Below are 16711 nucleotides of genomic sequence, written 5' to 3' on the forward strand. Positions count from 1 at the left end.
ACTTTTAGCATTGCATATGTTAAAAAACAGCAGGTTATGCAAGTTTTGTGCTTAGGCCTGTGGGAAACATGTGTAAATTGGGTGGATCGATCGTTGTGCTTTAGGTGACAATTACTTTCATTTGAATGCAATGAAGCACATACTAGGCCATTTCTGTTTCCGAAGCTTGATTTTTCTTCTTGTTTTCTCAGAGCTCGCCATAGAAGTAAGATAGAGATCCCCAAAGAGATAAAACAACAGATATAGCTTTTTAAACCTGGAACTTTCATGGAAGAACAATACAGCTAAAGATTCTGTCACCCGAAGCAGAGCTGCAATTATTATGCCAGACAGTAGTGAGGAACCAGAGAAAATTACTCCAACAGCTCCCATGAAGAAGAACTGCCATAAGCCCATAAGATTGCACTCAACAGGATTACCAGATAGTATGTTGATTGCCCTAGCTCAAATGTTAGGATAGTCTTGAATTGTGATTTAATTAGGATTGTTTAATTCTAATTAAATTAGTATACCTTATAAAATAGTCTTTAAATCTAGTTAGACTAGAATAACAATTCCTAATTCTATTAGGATAAGATTCCTAATTATATTAGGATAAGGTTATTGTATTTGGTACTATAAAAGGACCCTATGGGTTAAAGAATAATCATCACCTAGATTTAGAGAGAGTGATTTAGGTGTACGTGGGATAAGGGTTATGAGTTTGAGACTGTTTCTTGTAATCTCCTGATTTTTCTCTTAGTGGATTTTTCTCTGTTGCTGTGCCCGTGGACGTAGGTCATCAAAAGACCGAACCACGTAAATTCTTGTGTTTTTGTGGGTGTGCTTGATTTCTTTCTTTCTTTATTCTATTGATTGGGTTAGATCTTGGGCAATTCTTTAGAGATAATTTCGTAATTTCCCAACAAACTGGTATCAGAGCTTCAAGGTCTTGGGTCAATCTGAATCTCGCTATGGCAACTTCGTCGACCAAGTATGAGATTAAAAAGTTTAATGGAAGAAACGATTTCAGCCTGTGGCGTGTTAAGATGCTCGCATTGCTAGTGCAACACAGACTGTTGAAGTCACTGAAGGAAAAAAAGCATCTTCCCTCGAATTTATCTGATAGTGAGAAAGATGACCTTATGGAAAAACCACATAGTGCTATTCTCCTTGCTTTGTCTAATGAGGTGCTAAGAGAAGTCACGAATGAAGAATTTGCTGCTGCAGTGTGGTTTAAACTCGAAAGTATTTATATGACCAAGTCCCTGACGAATCGGCTTCATATGAAGCAACGATTGTATACTCTCAAGATGAGTGAAAGTACGTCCGTTAATACTCATATTGATGAATTTAATAGAGTTATTCTTGATTTAAAGAATATCGATGTTAAAATTGAGGATGAAGACTTAGCCCTAATTCTTTTATATTATTTGCCTCCATCGTATGAAAACTTCGTGGATACTATGCTATACGGCCGAGACACTCTCACTTTAGAGATGTAAGGGCATCTTTAAATTCCAAAGAATTAAAGAAGAAAGTTGGTGGTATTCGGAATGAAAATCAAGCAGAAGGTTTGGTTGTAAATAGAGGTAGAGGTAAAGAGAAAGGCATAGACAGAAAAGGCAAATCTAGATCCAAATCTAGATCAAGAGGAAAGACTTGTTGGAACTGTGGTAAAAAATGTCACTTTCGTCAAGACTGTACTAAATTCAAAGGTGATGAAAAGATCAATAAGTCTGAAAATACTGCAAACGTAGTTGAAGATGATTTTGATACTTTTAAGGAAGCTGATAGTGTTCTTGCAGTTACTAATGGTAACCTGAAGGATACATGGATCTTAGATTCGGCCTGTTGCTTCCACATATGTCCTAGGCGTGATTGGTTTACAACTTATCAATCTATTGATATGGACACTGTACAATTAGGAGATGATTTCTCTCTCTCAGTTGTTGGGATTGGCACAATTCGAATCAAGATGTTTGATGGTATAGTAAGGGCACTTGAGGTGAAACATGTACCTAACATGAAAAAGAATTTGATATCCTTGAGTTTGTTAGATAAGAAGGGTTGCAAATATAGTGGCCAAGATGGTGTCTTGAAGGTATCTAAAGGAGCCTTAACTATCATGAAAGGTAAGTTATCCGGTGGCCTCTATCGTCTAGTGGGAAGTACGATTATTGGAACTGCTTCTGTAGTCTCATCCCATGATCCTGATGATGATGTTACACGTTTATGGCATATGAGATTAGGTCATATGAGTGAGAAAGGAATGACAGAATTGAGTAAGCGTGGTTTACTATGTGGTCAAAAGACTGAGAAGATAGATTTCTGTGAACATTGCATCTATGGCAAACAACACCGAGTGAAATTTAGCATTGCTACACATCGAACCAAGAGTACAGTAGACTACATCCACTCAGATTTATGGGGTCCTTCTCCTGTGGCATCAAAAAGTGGATCATTAACATGTTAACATTTATTGATGATTTTTCAAGAAAAGTATAGACGTATTTTCTGAAGGCTAAAAGTGAAGTGTTTACCACCTTTTTGCAATGGAAGGCATTGATCGAGAAGCAGACAGGGAAAAGGATCAAGCGCTTTCGAACAGATAACGGTTTGGAATTTTGCAAATGTGAGTTTGATCTATTCTGCAAGAATGAGGGAATCATTAGACATCGCACTGTCATAAAAACACCACAACAAAACGGTATTGCAGAACGGATGAATAGAACACTTGTTGAAAGAGCAAGATGCATGCTTTCTAATGCTGGTTTATCTAAAGTATTCTGGACAGAAGCTATCAACATGGCTTGCTACTTGGTAAATCGGTCTCCATCAACTGCAATTGAATTAAAGACTCCCGAGGAAGTTTGGTCAGGTAAACCCGCTGATTACTCTATATTGAGAGTATTTGGTTGTCCTGCTTATGCTCATGTAAATGATGGTAAGCTTGAGCCGAGGGCAAAGAAGTGCATATTCCTAAGCTATGCATCTGGGGTAAAAGGTTATCGACTGTGGTGTACTGATCCGAAATCCTCTAAGTTTATGTTAAGTCGGGATGTTACCTTTGACGAGTCTGCATTACTTCATGGGATAAAGTCTAGAATTGCAATCTCATCAGACCAAGAAGTGGACAAGCAGGTGGAGCTTGAAATCAATGCTCCTGGGACAGTGCAAGATGATAGTGAAATCCAAAATGAATCACAAGAGGAACAAGAATCAGTACCTCATATACAACAACGAAGCATTGCTACAGACAGATCTAGAAGGATTTCAAAAGCTCCTCAGAAGTTTGATGATTTTGTTACTTCTGTGGAGCGTGATTTTGATTCTTATGTTTTATCTGTGGCGGAAGAAGTAGAGACTAATGAGCCTTACTCTTATCGTGAGGCAATTACTTGTATCGAGTCTTCTCAATGGCTAATTGCTATGAATGAGGAGATTGAGTCTTTACACCGAAATCAAACATGAGAGCTTGTGAAACCACCTAAAGGCCAAAAAGTTGTGGGATGCAAATGGGTCTTCAAGAAAAAGGAAGGGATCCTAGGGGTTGAAAATGCTAGATTTAAAGCACGACTTGTGGCAAAAAGGTATGCACAAAGAGAGGAAATTTACTATAATGAAGTATTCTCTCCTGTCGTGAGGCATAGTTCAATCAGCTTGTTGCTTGCTATAGTGGCATATTTTAACTTTGAGTTGGAGCAACTTGATGTCAAAACTGCGTTTTTACATGGTGAGCTTGAAGAGCGGATCTACATGCAACAACCTGAGGGATTCGTTGTTCCAAGTATGAAAGATTGTGTATGTTTACTTAAAAAGTCATTATATGGCTTAAAACAATCTCCTAGGCAATGGTATAAAAGGTTTGATATGTTCATGGAGGCACAAGGGTACACTAAAAGTGTACATGATGGTTATGTCTACTATAAAAGGCTTCCAGATGATTCGTTTATCTATTTGTTGTTGTATGTGGATGACATGCTTATTGCCGCCAAAAGTATGTTAGACATTGATGTTTTAAAGGAGCAGCTTAGTGGTGAGTTTGAGATGAAAGACTTAGGTGATGCAAAGAAAATATTGGGTATGGAAATTGTCAGAGATAGACGAGCGTCGAGATTATGTTTGTCACAAAAGAAATACATTCAAAAGGTACTAGAACGTTTTGGAATGCAAGATGCTAAGTCTGTGACTACTCCATTGGGACTACACCTAAAACTTTCAACTGGTTTATCACCACAAACGGAGGATGAGAAGGAGTACATGACTCGTGTTCCTTATGCTAATGCAGTGGGTAGCATTATGTATGCTATGGTATGTACTAGGCCTAATATTTCACATGCTGTTAGTATGGTTAGTAGATTCATGGATAAACCAGGAAAAGGACATTGGCAAGCTGTGAAGTGGATCTTTCGATATTTAAAAGGCACTATAGATATTGGCTTAGTATATGAAGGAGGTGCAAACATTAGTTGTAATGTGGTTGGCTTCTCCGATTCAGATTTTGCTGGTGATCTAGATAGTAGAAGATCTCAAACAGGGTATGTGTTCACTCTCTCAGGATCTGCAATCAGTTGGAAAGCAGTTCTTCAATCAACCGTTGTTTTGTCTACAACTGAAGCTGAATATATGGCTGTGACCGAGGCAGTGAAGGAGGCTTTGTGGCTTAAAGGCTTGGTTAGTGATCTTGGTTTTGAACAAACACAAACAGTTGTGTTTTGTGATAGTCAAAGTGTTATACATTTGACTAAAAATCAGATGTTTCATGAGAGAACCAAACACATCCAAGTCAAGTGTAACTTCGTTCGAGAGATTATTTCTAAAGGTGAGATTGTAGTAAAGAAAATAGTTACAGATGAAAATCCGGCAGATATGCTAACTAAGTCAGTTTCTGGGATAAAGTTCAAGCATTGCTTGGACTTGATCGGTGTTCGTAATGCTTGAGGCCAATTGGGGCAGTGGCGGTGTCGACAGAGATTGGTTCGTAAGGTGGAGCTTGGTGAATTCAAGCCTAAGGTGGAGATTTGTTAGGATAGTCTTGAATTGTGATTTTATTAATATTGTTTAATTCTAATTAAATTAGTATACCTTATAAAATAGTCTTTAAATCTAGTTAGACTAGAATAACAATTCCTAATTCTATTAGGATAAGATTCCTAATTATATTGGGATAAGGTTATTATATTTGGTACTATAAAAAGACCCTATGGGTTAAAGAATAATCATCACCTTGATTTAGAGAGAGTGATTTAGGTGTACGTGAGATAAGGGTTATGAGTTTGAGATTGTTTCTTGTAATCTCCTGATTTTTCTCTTAGTGGATTTTTCTCTGTTGCTGTGCCCGTGGACGTAGGTCATCAAAAGACCGAACCACGTAAATTCTTGTGTTCTTGTGGGTGTGCTTGATTTCTTTCTTTCTTTATTCTATTGATTGGGTTAGATCTTGGGCAATTATTTAGAGATAATTCCGCAATTTCCCAACATCAAATTTACTTGCCTCTCCTGGAATTGCCTACAATGAGCAAGATATTATTAGAAACTAGCATCCACGAAATCAAACATAATAAGAGTTTTTAAGGGAAGTTCCACTCGGAATTTTTTGTTTTTGTTTTTTTCTTTTGTGAGAATTCATAGAGAATCCAAGAAAAGAATGGAGAATCATATAAAGCAAGAAGAAATTCTGAAGACAAAGCAATCAAGAATCAATTTGACTGAATATTAATTAGCTGGTGGTGTGACGCATTAAGCGTGACGAAATGTTTGCATATGCTAAACAAATACGCAAATATATGAGCTTCTCGTTAAAGTAGAAATTGGTTGTTTCTTTTCTAAATAATCCGAATCTGGGTTTTAGTTAACAGTTATTATTCCTTGTAGGGTCATTGTTTATAATATTTTATTGAACTAATATGCTCTGAAACGATTGAACACCCAGGGAAAAAAGCATCCGATGCTATGAAGTTATGTAAATTATATTTGATTTGAGCTTTGATTCGTTACAATCTGAAACCCAGGATTTTAACTTTCCCCTATCATAATCTAAATTTACCAAGTGCAACTCATGATCTTGCTAAGGCTAGATATGTATATAGTTTGTCAAAAAACCAAGGTTTACGAAGATTCTGAAGAGGGCTAAAGACCTCACACATCCAATAATCTCATAAGCCGTCAAGAGCAATTAAAATGGCAAAGCAAATGTAATGGCACAATTAAGCTGGCTTTTTTTAGAAGCAAAGTCACTTAATAAAAAACTCACTACAAGTAGTACATGTCAAGAGCATCCCAAAACATAGCTATTCAATTCACAACAAAAGGCTAATTAAACATTAGTATCATATCCTATCGACTTTGGATATGGACGTTTACAAGTTTATTCATTAAATCATTAACATCCTAAGAATATATTAGATTTACTTTTTTTTTTCTGAAGAAAGTAGGATTTAAACCCATACTCTTTAAGCGGGGAAATCATGCACTAAACAAAACCCTTAAACAATTAAAGAATTAAGCTTATTGATCTACAATCATTGATATCAACTTACAATTTGTCTCGTAATAATTTCCTATAGAAAGTGCATAGAAAGCAGCTGAGAATAAATGGAGAATCATATAGCAAGGTGCCAACACATTGTAGGAAGAATCCCTCTTGTCTAATAGTATCAATTAGTGGTGGGGGATTGATGCCCTATCTTTGGGGTGTTTGGATTGAGAGAAAAGTTTTATTTACTTCAATTAATTCCCATTCTTCCACATAGGTTTTGAATTTTTTTTTTTTTCTTTTGGGAAAATCCCTAGGGAGGAATGTTGAATCAAACAAAGAAAAAAGACGATGGAAGGTAAGGGAGGTCGATCCAAACCTCTTCAAATTGTTCACATGCATTCACTTTTAATCTTTTTAAGCCAAAGACAGAATCAAAATGGAGATCTTATGCGATATAAAAATCTTTTTGAAGAATCACAAAGACTTTAATTTTAGTGGTGTGACGTCTTATATGTGACGTTTGAATATATTTTACAATACAATTTTTTTTGTTTTATACATTTACTTTTGAATTATAAAACTGAGCAAAAAAAATTAAATTACATAATAAGAAATAATTTTTCTCATTCTATCCATTTCTCTCATTACATCCCCCTTATCACAAATTCAAACTCGAATCTCTAACTTGAATTTTCAAGTTCTTACTGTTTTAACATGAAATAGCTATTTTTCATAAATCTTTACCTAATCTAAGCAATAACTATATCAAATCCATATTAATAGATGAACAATCATTTTAATAAGCATAACTTCCAAAATCAAAAGAAAGAAAAAAAAGGAAAGGTTCTTAGTTTAGCTAGGTAGACAAGACAGTTAAAAGAATCATTACCTTTATCTCTTTAAGTGGTGTAAGATGATCTGCACATGGCATTGGAATGCTTGCAGATGCTAGTTAGTACCCGTTTGGCCTAGTTTATATTTAGCTTATCTACTGCTTAAAAGTAGAAGCTGGTCAAATAAGATTTCGTAAAAAGCTCTTAAAAAAAAGTAGTTTTTTTTTTATAGAATAAAATCTAAAAAAACAGAGCTCAAAAAAACTGCAATTAAGAGCTTGCTCTTCTTTTTTAAAAAAAAAAAAACACGCCAGCTTATTAGCAGAGTTATTTTTTGCCGAAAAGATCCCCTCTCAAAAAAAACACTCCCCCCTCTCTCCCTATCGATCTCCCTCTCCTCTCTCCCTTTCTGCAAATCATCATTCTAAGATTTTTTTTTTTGTTCTTACAAAAATTAAGAAAAAAGAATATTCAAAATTCAAAACTACATTCAAGTATTATTCCTTCTTTTTCTTTCTTGTTTTTCATTTTATTTTCTATCTTTTTTTTTGGACTTTGAAAACTCTCTTTATTAGTTGATATTTCTTAGTTTATTGTTTGATATGACAATTATGTAATGTTTATTTATTCTTAACTTCTTTATGGTGTATATAATATTTGATGATTATGATTGAAATAATTAATTAAATAGGTCAATAGTTATTGAGATAAATTAGATGAAAATTAAAATAATATTTGTTGATTATGGTTGTGGAGATAATATTGTTAATGGAAGTGAACTTTGTTAGTAAAGACATCAATAGCTAAACGTGATTTTCCTGAATTATTACTATCACACTAGACTTCTCTTCTTCTTTTATAGGTTCTCCTCCATTGTTAGGGTTAAAGGTTTTAGTAGTCGACTCACTGCTTTCTTTCATCTCTCATTTTTTTTATTTGATTCAATTTTTCTCTTGATTTTATTTATTTATTATTATTCATAAAAAAATTATTTATGAATTATGTGTTACTTATAAATTATTTGTTGAACTCTTTTTTATAATTTATTATTAATTGTAAACATTATGTTATGTAAAAATTTATTTTAAATAAATAAAAAATAAAGTTAATTTTTTTTTTAACAAAAAAATTTGTGATTAATAAGAAGTTATTTATTAAATACCCTTTATGGTAATTTTAACTAAAGTTAGAGTTTATATAACTTGTTTTGCCAAACAACTTATCTATAATAAAGAGCTTATAAAAAGTAAATTTACCAAACAATTTTAATTTAATTTTAAAAGCTATTATTTTTCATAAAAGCTTTATAATAACTTTTAAGTTAAAAAAAATTAGGTCAAACATGCTTTTAGTCTATGGCATATAACTTATAAATATTTGATCAACAGTCACTATCTATCCTAATTAACTTTCTATTTGGGCCAATATGCTAGGTGGTTGTTCTTCATTGGAAAATTCTATATGAATCTTATCTGAATTGAACAATAATCAGCAGAAAAATTGTTATTGTAAGAAGAAGAATGATAGCAAGAGCCCATGGTTCTTAAATTAAGATATATCTTGGTTAACAACTTTTAACACACAAATCTACTAGGAGTGGAATCTGACTTTTAGCATTGCTTATGTTAAATAACAGCTGGTTATGCAAGTTTTGTGCTTAGGCCTGTGGGAAACATGTGTAAATTGGGTGGATCTATTGCTGTGCTTTAGGTGACAATTACTTTCATTTGAATGCAATGAAGTACATACTAGGCCATTTCTGTTTCCACAGCTTGATTTTTCTTCTTGTTTTCTTGGAGCTCACCATGGAAGTAAGACAGAGATCCCCAAAGAGATAAAACAACGAATATAGCTTTTTCAACCTGGAACTTTTCATGGAAAAACAATACAGCTAAAGATTCTGTCATCGGAAGTAGAGCTGCAATTATTATGCCAGACAACATAAGGAACCAAAGAAAATTACTCCAACAGCTCCCACGAAGAAGAACTTCCATAAGCCCATAAGATTGCACTCAACAGGATTACCAGATAGTATGTTGATTGCCCTAGCTCAAATTTACTTGCCTCTCTTGGAATTGCCTACAATGAGCAAGAGATTATTAGAAACTAGCATCCGTGAAATCAAACATAATAAGAGTTGTTAAGGGGAGTTTAGTAGATTCCCCTATTTCTGATAGGAATATGATACAATACCACTTTCAATGGTGCAAATACAGGGGAGTGTGGTGGACTATTTAATAGAAGGAAGGAGATATGACCTCAAATTCTTTGTGAAAATGCATCCCAATGGTGCAAAAAATAGTAGCTGAAAATGAAATAACCATTTGCATCTCCATCACCAAAAAGTAAGTAATAGTCTGCTTTGCTTTCTTGTATGTCAACTCAATAGTCGGCAACACAAATCCATAGAGTGCTGAAGCTACAAGTGTCATAAAAAATCCCAAGTAATATTGTCGGTTGGATTCATTTGATGGGCGATCTGAGCTTGTATAAAGTGCAAGAACCACTGCTCCGATAATAAATAAAAAAACTGAGTTAAAGGTAAAAGATATGAACTTATGTTTGACCAGTAGAAAGACAAATGCAACAGTAAAGGCCAATTAGGTTGAAATTATCATAGCTGAGGTAAAGACAGGGAGGCGAGCAACACCATGAGCATGTTAGAGAATGTCTAACAGATAAAATCCTATCAGCAGGAAATTCGAAAATTGTGGAAAGATGAAATACTTATCCAATGTACTCTGCCTTGCCAACAGATTTAATTTCTCCACAAATCTCTCTTGCTTTTGTTACAACAACCTCAACAATTTGATAACTATTTTATCTCCTAAGGTTTTATCTAGTAACAGTTTTTTCTTATCTTTAGGACTCTTTGAAAAAATGTCAAATAAACCTGTACAGCTTTATATATTTTTTTATTGTGAATTAAAAAATTAATACAACAAAAAATTATTCAGATTATTCAATCTTGTTATGGTATCAGAGCCATATCTCTAACGAGCTTTTTTCTTTTCTTTTTTCGACTCATACTTTAAAATGGCTTCTGATTCGTCTATTGATAACTCATCAATTGCTACTAATTCTTCCAATCCCACCAAAAATTTAATAACAATTAATACTGCTGCTCAGCTGCCTCTCAAACTCATGTCACTTAATTATTTTTCATGGAAGGCTCAGCTTAATGCTCTTTTGTTCGGCTTGGATTTTCTTGGGTATCTTGATAACACCTTTCTCTATCCTTTTGCAATAGTGGTTCAAAATGGTAAAACAGTTTCAAATCCAGATTATCTTCCATGGTATCGTCAAGATCAGCTGCTTCTTTATGCAATCTTTGCATCTCTAAGTGAAGGGGTCATTCCACTTGTTTCCTCTGTCGAAACCAACTAAGAGGCCTAAACTCATCTTTTCCGTCTCTATTCCAAGAGATTTACTACTCATATTATTCATCTCAAGGACAAACTTACTACAATTACTTGTGGATCTCTTTCTGTGACTGACTTTCTTATTTTCATTAAACAAATTGCAGACGAACTGTTCTTGGTGATCCGCCAAGTGATGCTGATCTTCTTGTCTACACCACTCGTGGTTTTGGTCCTGCCTACAAGGAACTTATCACTGCCATGAGGACTCGAGATACTATTGTTCCATTCGAAGAATTGTTTGATAAAATCATTGATCATGAAACTTTCCTTCTTCACAATGAAAAACAATATCTTGATCCTACTCCACCAACTGCAAATCTAGCCAAAAAGTCTTTTTCCTCCTACCATCATCTTAAGTCTTTATCTCCTTCCTCTGCACCAGGTTTACTTCCCAATCCTGTTTTTGTAAATTAACAATATAAACCCACCAACTTTTATAATTCCAATTCAAGTTCAATTGTTTGTCAATTTTGCAGTAAGTGCGGTCATGATGCCAAAAGACGTTTTAAACTATTTTATCAGCTTAGATCACAGCGTCATTCTACCAATCATGTCACCGCTTCTTCCTTAGCTTCTAATCAATGGATAGTCGATTTTGGTGCATCTCATCATGTTACCTCGAATATGTCTAATCTTTCTCTTCATCAACCTTATGAGGGCCCAGATGACATTCAAATTGGTGATGGTTCAGGTTTAAAAATAACTCACACAGGCTCAGTTTATTTTCCTTCCTCTTTTAATTTATCTAATGTTTTGTGTGTCCCATCTATTAAACAAACTTAATATCTGTTGCTAAATTTTGTCGAACTGATCAAACCTCCATTGAATTTTTTCCATCTTATTTTCTTATCAAGGATCTTTGTACGGGGACTCCTCTACTCCACGGAAAGAATCGACATGATCTCTATGAGTGGCCGACTATATAAGGTGCAATTAAAAATTTGGTCGTGGCTCTTTCTACTGGCACCAATCCTTCAACATCTCTAATGATTTGGCATAGGCGTCTTAGACATTCATCTCTAAAAACAATTAAATCTCTTGTTCATTCTAGTTTAGTTTCACTTTCAACAATTCTGCCTTTAAATCTTTTATGTGACTCCTATTTATTTAATAAAAGACAACGTCTTCTTTTTGGTGAATCAACCTTAGAAAGTAATGAGCCCCTTGATTTAGTCTACACTGATGTCTGGGGACTTTCTCCTATTCAATCTATTGATAGATTCTACTACTATGTCATCTTTGTTGATCACTTTACAAAGTATGTTTGGTTATATCCCTTATGCCTAAAGTCTAATGTGTTTACTATCTTTTGTCAATATAAGGCTGTGGTTGAGAAATTTTTAAACGTTCCATTATCTCTGTTTACTTGGATGGTGGTGGAGAATATACTGCTTTAAAAGATTTTTTATGCACAATGGGTATTCAACACCTAAAAACACCACTTCACACACCTCAACATAATAGTACTGTTGAAAGAAGTTATAAACACTTAGTGGACATTGGCTTAACTCTTCTTCATCAAGCTAAACTACTTCTAAATATTGGTCCTATGCCTTTCAAACAACTGTCTACCTAATCAATCGACTTCTTACTCCTATCATTAATTTTTCTTCTCTTTATGAAAAATTATTTCACAGAACACCAAATTACAACAAATTAAGTGTTTTTGGGTGCTTGTGCTTTCCCTAGTTGAAACCATATAATTCCAATAAACTCAAACCCAAGTCCTCTCCGTGTCTTTTTCTTGGCTATTCACTTAATCAAAGTGCATACCTTTGTTTGGATATCATAACAAACAAGATACACATTTCTTGTCATGTTCGATTTATAGAAACTGAATTTCCTTTGTCTAAAACTTTTGCCACTAATTCCTATAATATCTATGCACATGCCTGGTATCCTCTTGTCAATGTATTTCCATCACAAAAACTATCTCTGCCCACCACTATGTCTCAAACATCAGCAACAACAACCACAATAACTTCGTTGCATTCTCTGTCGTAGCCCATTCACAGCTTCATTGCCATCTTCTTCTGTTGGGTTAGGTAACTCCGTTACTAATTCTTTTCCTTTAACCAATATCTCTTCTCCACTTCCTTTCTCTAATTCTTCTGCAACAGATGTTACTCATTCAAATCCTTCTATCGCACCTCTAATACCTCCTTTTTCAACAACCTCAACTTCTTCAATTCCAAAACCTCCATCGCACACCATGATTACTCGCTCTAAAAATAACATTTTCAAACCCAAACGTCTTTATCAAACATCTACTAAACATCCTCTTCTTGATTCTATTGAACCCACATGTGTCACACAGGCAATTAAATAGGTTGAATGGAGGCAAGCCATGTCTGATGAAATTACAGCACTTCTTCGAAATGGAACATGGGAACTCGCTCCTCCTTCGTCCTCTCATAATGTCATTGGATGCAAATGGGTTTTTTTAATCAAACGAAATCCTTATCATTCAATCTCTAGGTACAAAGCACGTCTTGTTACCAAAGGCTTTCACCAACGCCCTGGTATTGATTTTCATGACTCTTTCAATCCGGTTGCTAAGCCAACACAATTTGGCTTATACTTGCTCTTGCATTATCCAATAATTGGCCACTCCGTCAATTGGATGTTAATAATGCTTTTCTACATGTTACATTTTCTGAAAAAGTTTATATACAGCAACCACCAGGTTTTGTTAATCAAAATAATCTAGCTTTCGTTTGTAAATTACGAAAAGCAATTTACAGACTTAAACAAGCACCACAAGCTTGGTACACTAAGTTAAAAGGCCTTTTACTATCCTATGGTTTTGTTAACTCACGAAGTGATGCCTCACTCTTCATCTATCATAACAATGCCATTACACTCTATTTTTTGGTCTATGTAAATGATTTAATTATCACTGACAATGACAACAAATTTCTTCAATGTTTCCTGCAAGCGTTGGCCACTCGGATTTCTGTCAAAGATCTTGGTGACTTTCATTATTTCCTTGGTATTGAAGTACTTTCGACTAAGTCTGGTCTTCTTCTCACTCAACACAAGTACATCCGTGACATACTAGAATGCACAAACGTGGTCGGAGCAAAGGAATGTACCATGCCTATGTCCTCTAGTCAATCCCTTCAGCTTCATGATGGCTCTCCACCAGCAAACGCAACTAAGTTTCGCTAGGTAATTGGCACTCTCCAATACTTAATGCTCACTTGACCTGATGTTTCTTATGCAGTCAACAAGCTGGCTCAGTTCATGCATTCCCCTACCAAGACTCATTGGTTTGTAGCTAAGCGGATCCTGCGCTTCTTAAAATATACAATTTATCATGGTCTCTTTCTTCAACACCACCAACAACTTTGTGTTAGTGCCTTCACAGATGCAGACTGGGCAAGCAATCGTGATGATCGCACATCCACATCTACGCACATTGTTTATTTCGGTGGTAACGCAATTTCTTGGTGTTCTAAGAAGCAAAAGTCTGTTGCTCGTTCATCAACAAAAGCGGAACATCGGGCTCTTGCCTCTTGTACTGCTGAGGTTCTTTGGATTCAAAACTTACTTCGTGAGTTGCATGCTAAGTGTTTATCATCTCCACAAATTTTCTATGATAACATAGGAGCAACATATCTCTCTGTTGATTCTGTATTTCACTCTCGCATGAAACATATTTCCATTGACTACCATATTGTTCGTGATCATGTGGCTCGTGGGTCCTTTATTGTGTCCCACGTCTCATCAAAAAATCAACTTGTTGATGCTCTTACAAAGCCCTTATCATCCATCATTTTTCGTCAGCTACGATCCAAGATTGGTATCTCCAATGGGAGCACCATCTTGCGAGGGATGTTAGAGAACGTCTATCAAATAAAATCCTATTGGCAGGAAATTCGAAAATTGTGGAAAGATCAAATACTTAGCCAATGTACTCTGCCTTGCCAACAGATTTAATTTCTTCACAAATCTCTCTTGCTCTTGTTACAATAGCCTCAACAATTTGATAACTATTTTATCTCCTAAGGATTTGTCTTGTAACAATTTTTTCTTATCTTTAGGACTCTTTGAAAGAATGTCAGATAAACTTGTATAGCTTTATACATATTTTGATTGTGATTTAAAAAATTAATATAACAAAAAATTATTCAAATTATTAAATCTTGTTAGAGCATAAAAAAGTCATCCACGCCAAGAAGAAGGCCTATAACAGCACTAGCCAGAAACAAAGGAGGTTTACTGAAGAAAAGCCCGGTCCCAGGGCCCACCTTTCTTCGACGATACAAGTATGAAAATGTGAGAGGCAACATCATAAATGGCCAGCCAGCGGTTTCTAAACAGCTTCATATCCAAACTCCCTTACCACCTTACAAGAAGTAGAGCCTCGTTATAAGGGGGCCACCAACATTTCCCAAGGCTAACAGTGTGCAATTCAACACAAGCAAGGATCCCTTCAGGCCTTCGCTCATCTTCTCCTCTTTGTCGGGTACTTGGTCGTTGCTAGTGCGAGTATCCATCTTTAGATAGTGTTTATGTTCCACAAAATTTTGCAAAAGAAAGATTGTGAGATATAGCAAGTAAAACAAAGTTGATATATCAAGACATGAAGGCAATTTTTAAAATAAGTTATTACCATGAATTCTCAACTTAGGGAGTGAGTCTAGTAAGCAAGAATCAATATTTAATCGATACATGCAATCACAGACAGAATTAACTAAATGAAATTCTGCTTTTCAAGAACAAAAAAACACTAAATGAAGTTCTACTTATCATCACCATGAACAACAGTACCTATCCATATTGTACCTTCCACTGATGTGATTCCATCAACAATCACCGCCTTTTGCAATGGGAAACAGGCACTATTAGAAATAATTGAACCTGATGAACCTTTAAGAAGAAGATGTGGAAGAGAATGTAATGAAAACTAAAAAAAATAACCACAAATTTTTATTGTGCCCACTGCTCTATGCGAGAGGCGGACAGCGTCAAAGCAAATTGGATGGTTTTCAAGCAACTATCTTGTATTCGTACCAAGAAAATACTGTTGAATCAAACAAAGAAAGGAAAAAGACGATGGAAGGTAAGAGGTCGATCCAAACCTCTTCAAATTGTTCCCATACATTCGCTTCTAATCTTTTTAAGCCAAAGACAAAGACAAAACCAAAGGCAAAAATGGAGACCTTTATGTGATACAAAAATCTTTTCGAAGAATCACAAGGACTCTAATTTGAGTGATGTGACATTTGAGTATATTTTACGAAATAATTTTTTTATCAGTACATTTAATTTTAAATTACGTAACTGAAAACAAAATTAAATTACATAATTAAAAAAAATTCTTTCTCATTCTATCCATTTTTTTTATGACGAATTCAAACTCGAATCTCTTACTTAAAGTTTCGAGTTCTTACTGCTTTAACATGAAATAGCCGTCTTTCATAAATCTTTATCTAATATAAGCAAGAATTACCTCAAATCCACACTAATAGACAAACAATCATTTTAATTAGCATAACTTCCAAAGTCAGAAGAAAGACAAAAACAAAAAAAGGAAAGGTTCTTAGTTTAGCGAGGTAGACAAGACGGTTAAAAGAATCATTACCTTTATCTCTTAAGTGGTGCAAGATGATCTGCACATGGCGTTGGAATGCTTGCAGATGCTAGTTAGTCCATGGCCTATAACTTATAAATATTTGATCAACAGTCACTATCTGTCCTAATTAACTTTCTATTTGGCCAATAAGCTAGCTGGCTGTTCTTCATTGGCAGATTCTACATGAAGCCCTTAACGCACAAAGAATCTGATCTGAATTGAACAATAATCAGCGAAAATTTTGTTATAAGAAGAAGAATGGTAGCAAGAGTCCATGGTTCTTAAATTAAGATACATCTTGGCTAACAATAGGAGTGGAATTTGACTTAGCATTGCTTTTGTTAAATAACAGCTGGTTATGCAAGTTTTGTACTTAGGCGTATGGGAAACATGTGGGGGTGGATCGATCACTGTG

The 16711-nt window shown here is 35.0% G+C and overlaps 1 long non-coding RNA gene and 1 pseudogene across 1 annotated transcript; both read right to left on the reverse strand.

Annotated features, from left to right (window-relative positions):
• Positions 1 to 142: 142 nt before the first annotated feature.
• On the reverse strand, positions 143 to 15217 carry LOC18600158 (purine permease 3-like; annotated as a pseudogene).
• LOC148762992 (uncharacterized) lies at positions 2308 to 2633 on the reverse strand. Its single transcript, XR_016026204.1, has 2 exons — positions 2526 to 2633; positions 2308 to 2420 (listed from the first exon to the last, which is right to left on the reverse strand). It is a non-coding gene; the product is annotated as an uncharacterized LOC148762992 (long non-coding RNA).
• Positions 15218 to 16711: the final 1494 nt, after the last annotated feature.

The sequence above is a fragment of the Theobroma cacao genome, chromosome 5 (genome assembly GCF_053813885.1).
Source record: "Theobroma cacao isolate CCN51 chromosome 5, ASM5381388v1, whole genome shotgun sequence".
NCBI lineage: Eukaryota > Viridiplantae > Streptophyta > Magnoliopsida > Malvales > Malvaceae > Theobroma > Theobroma cacao.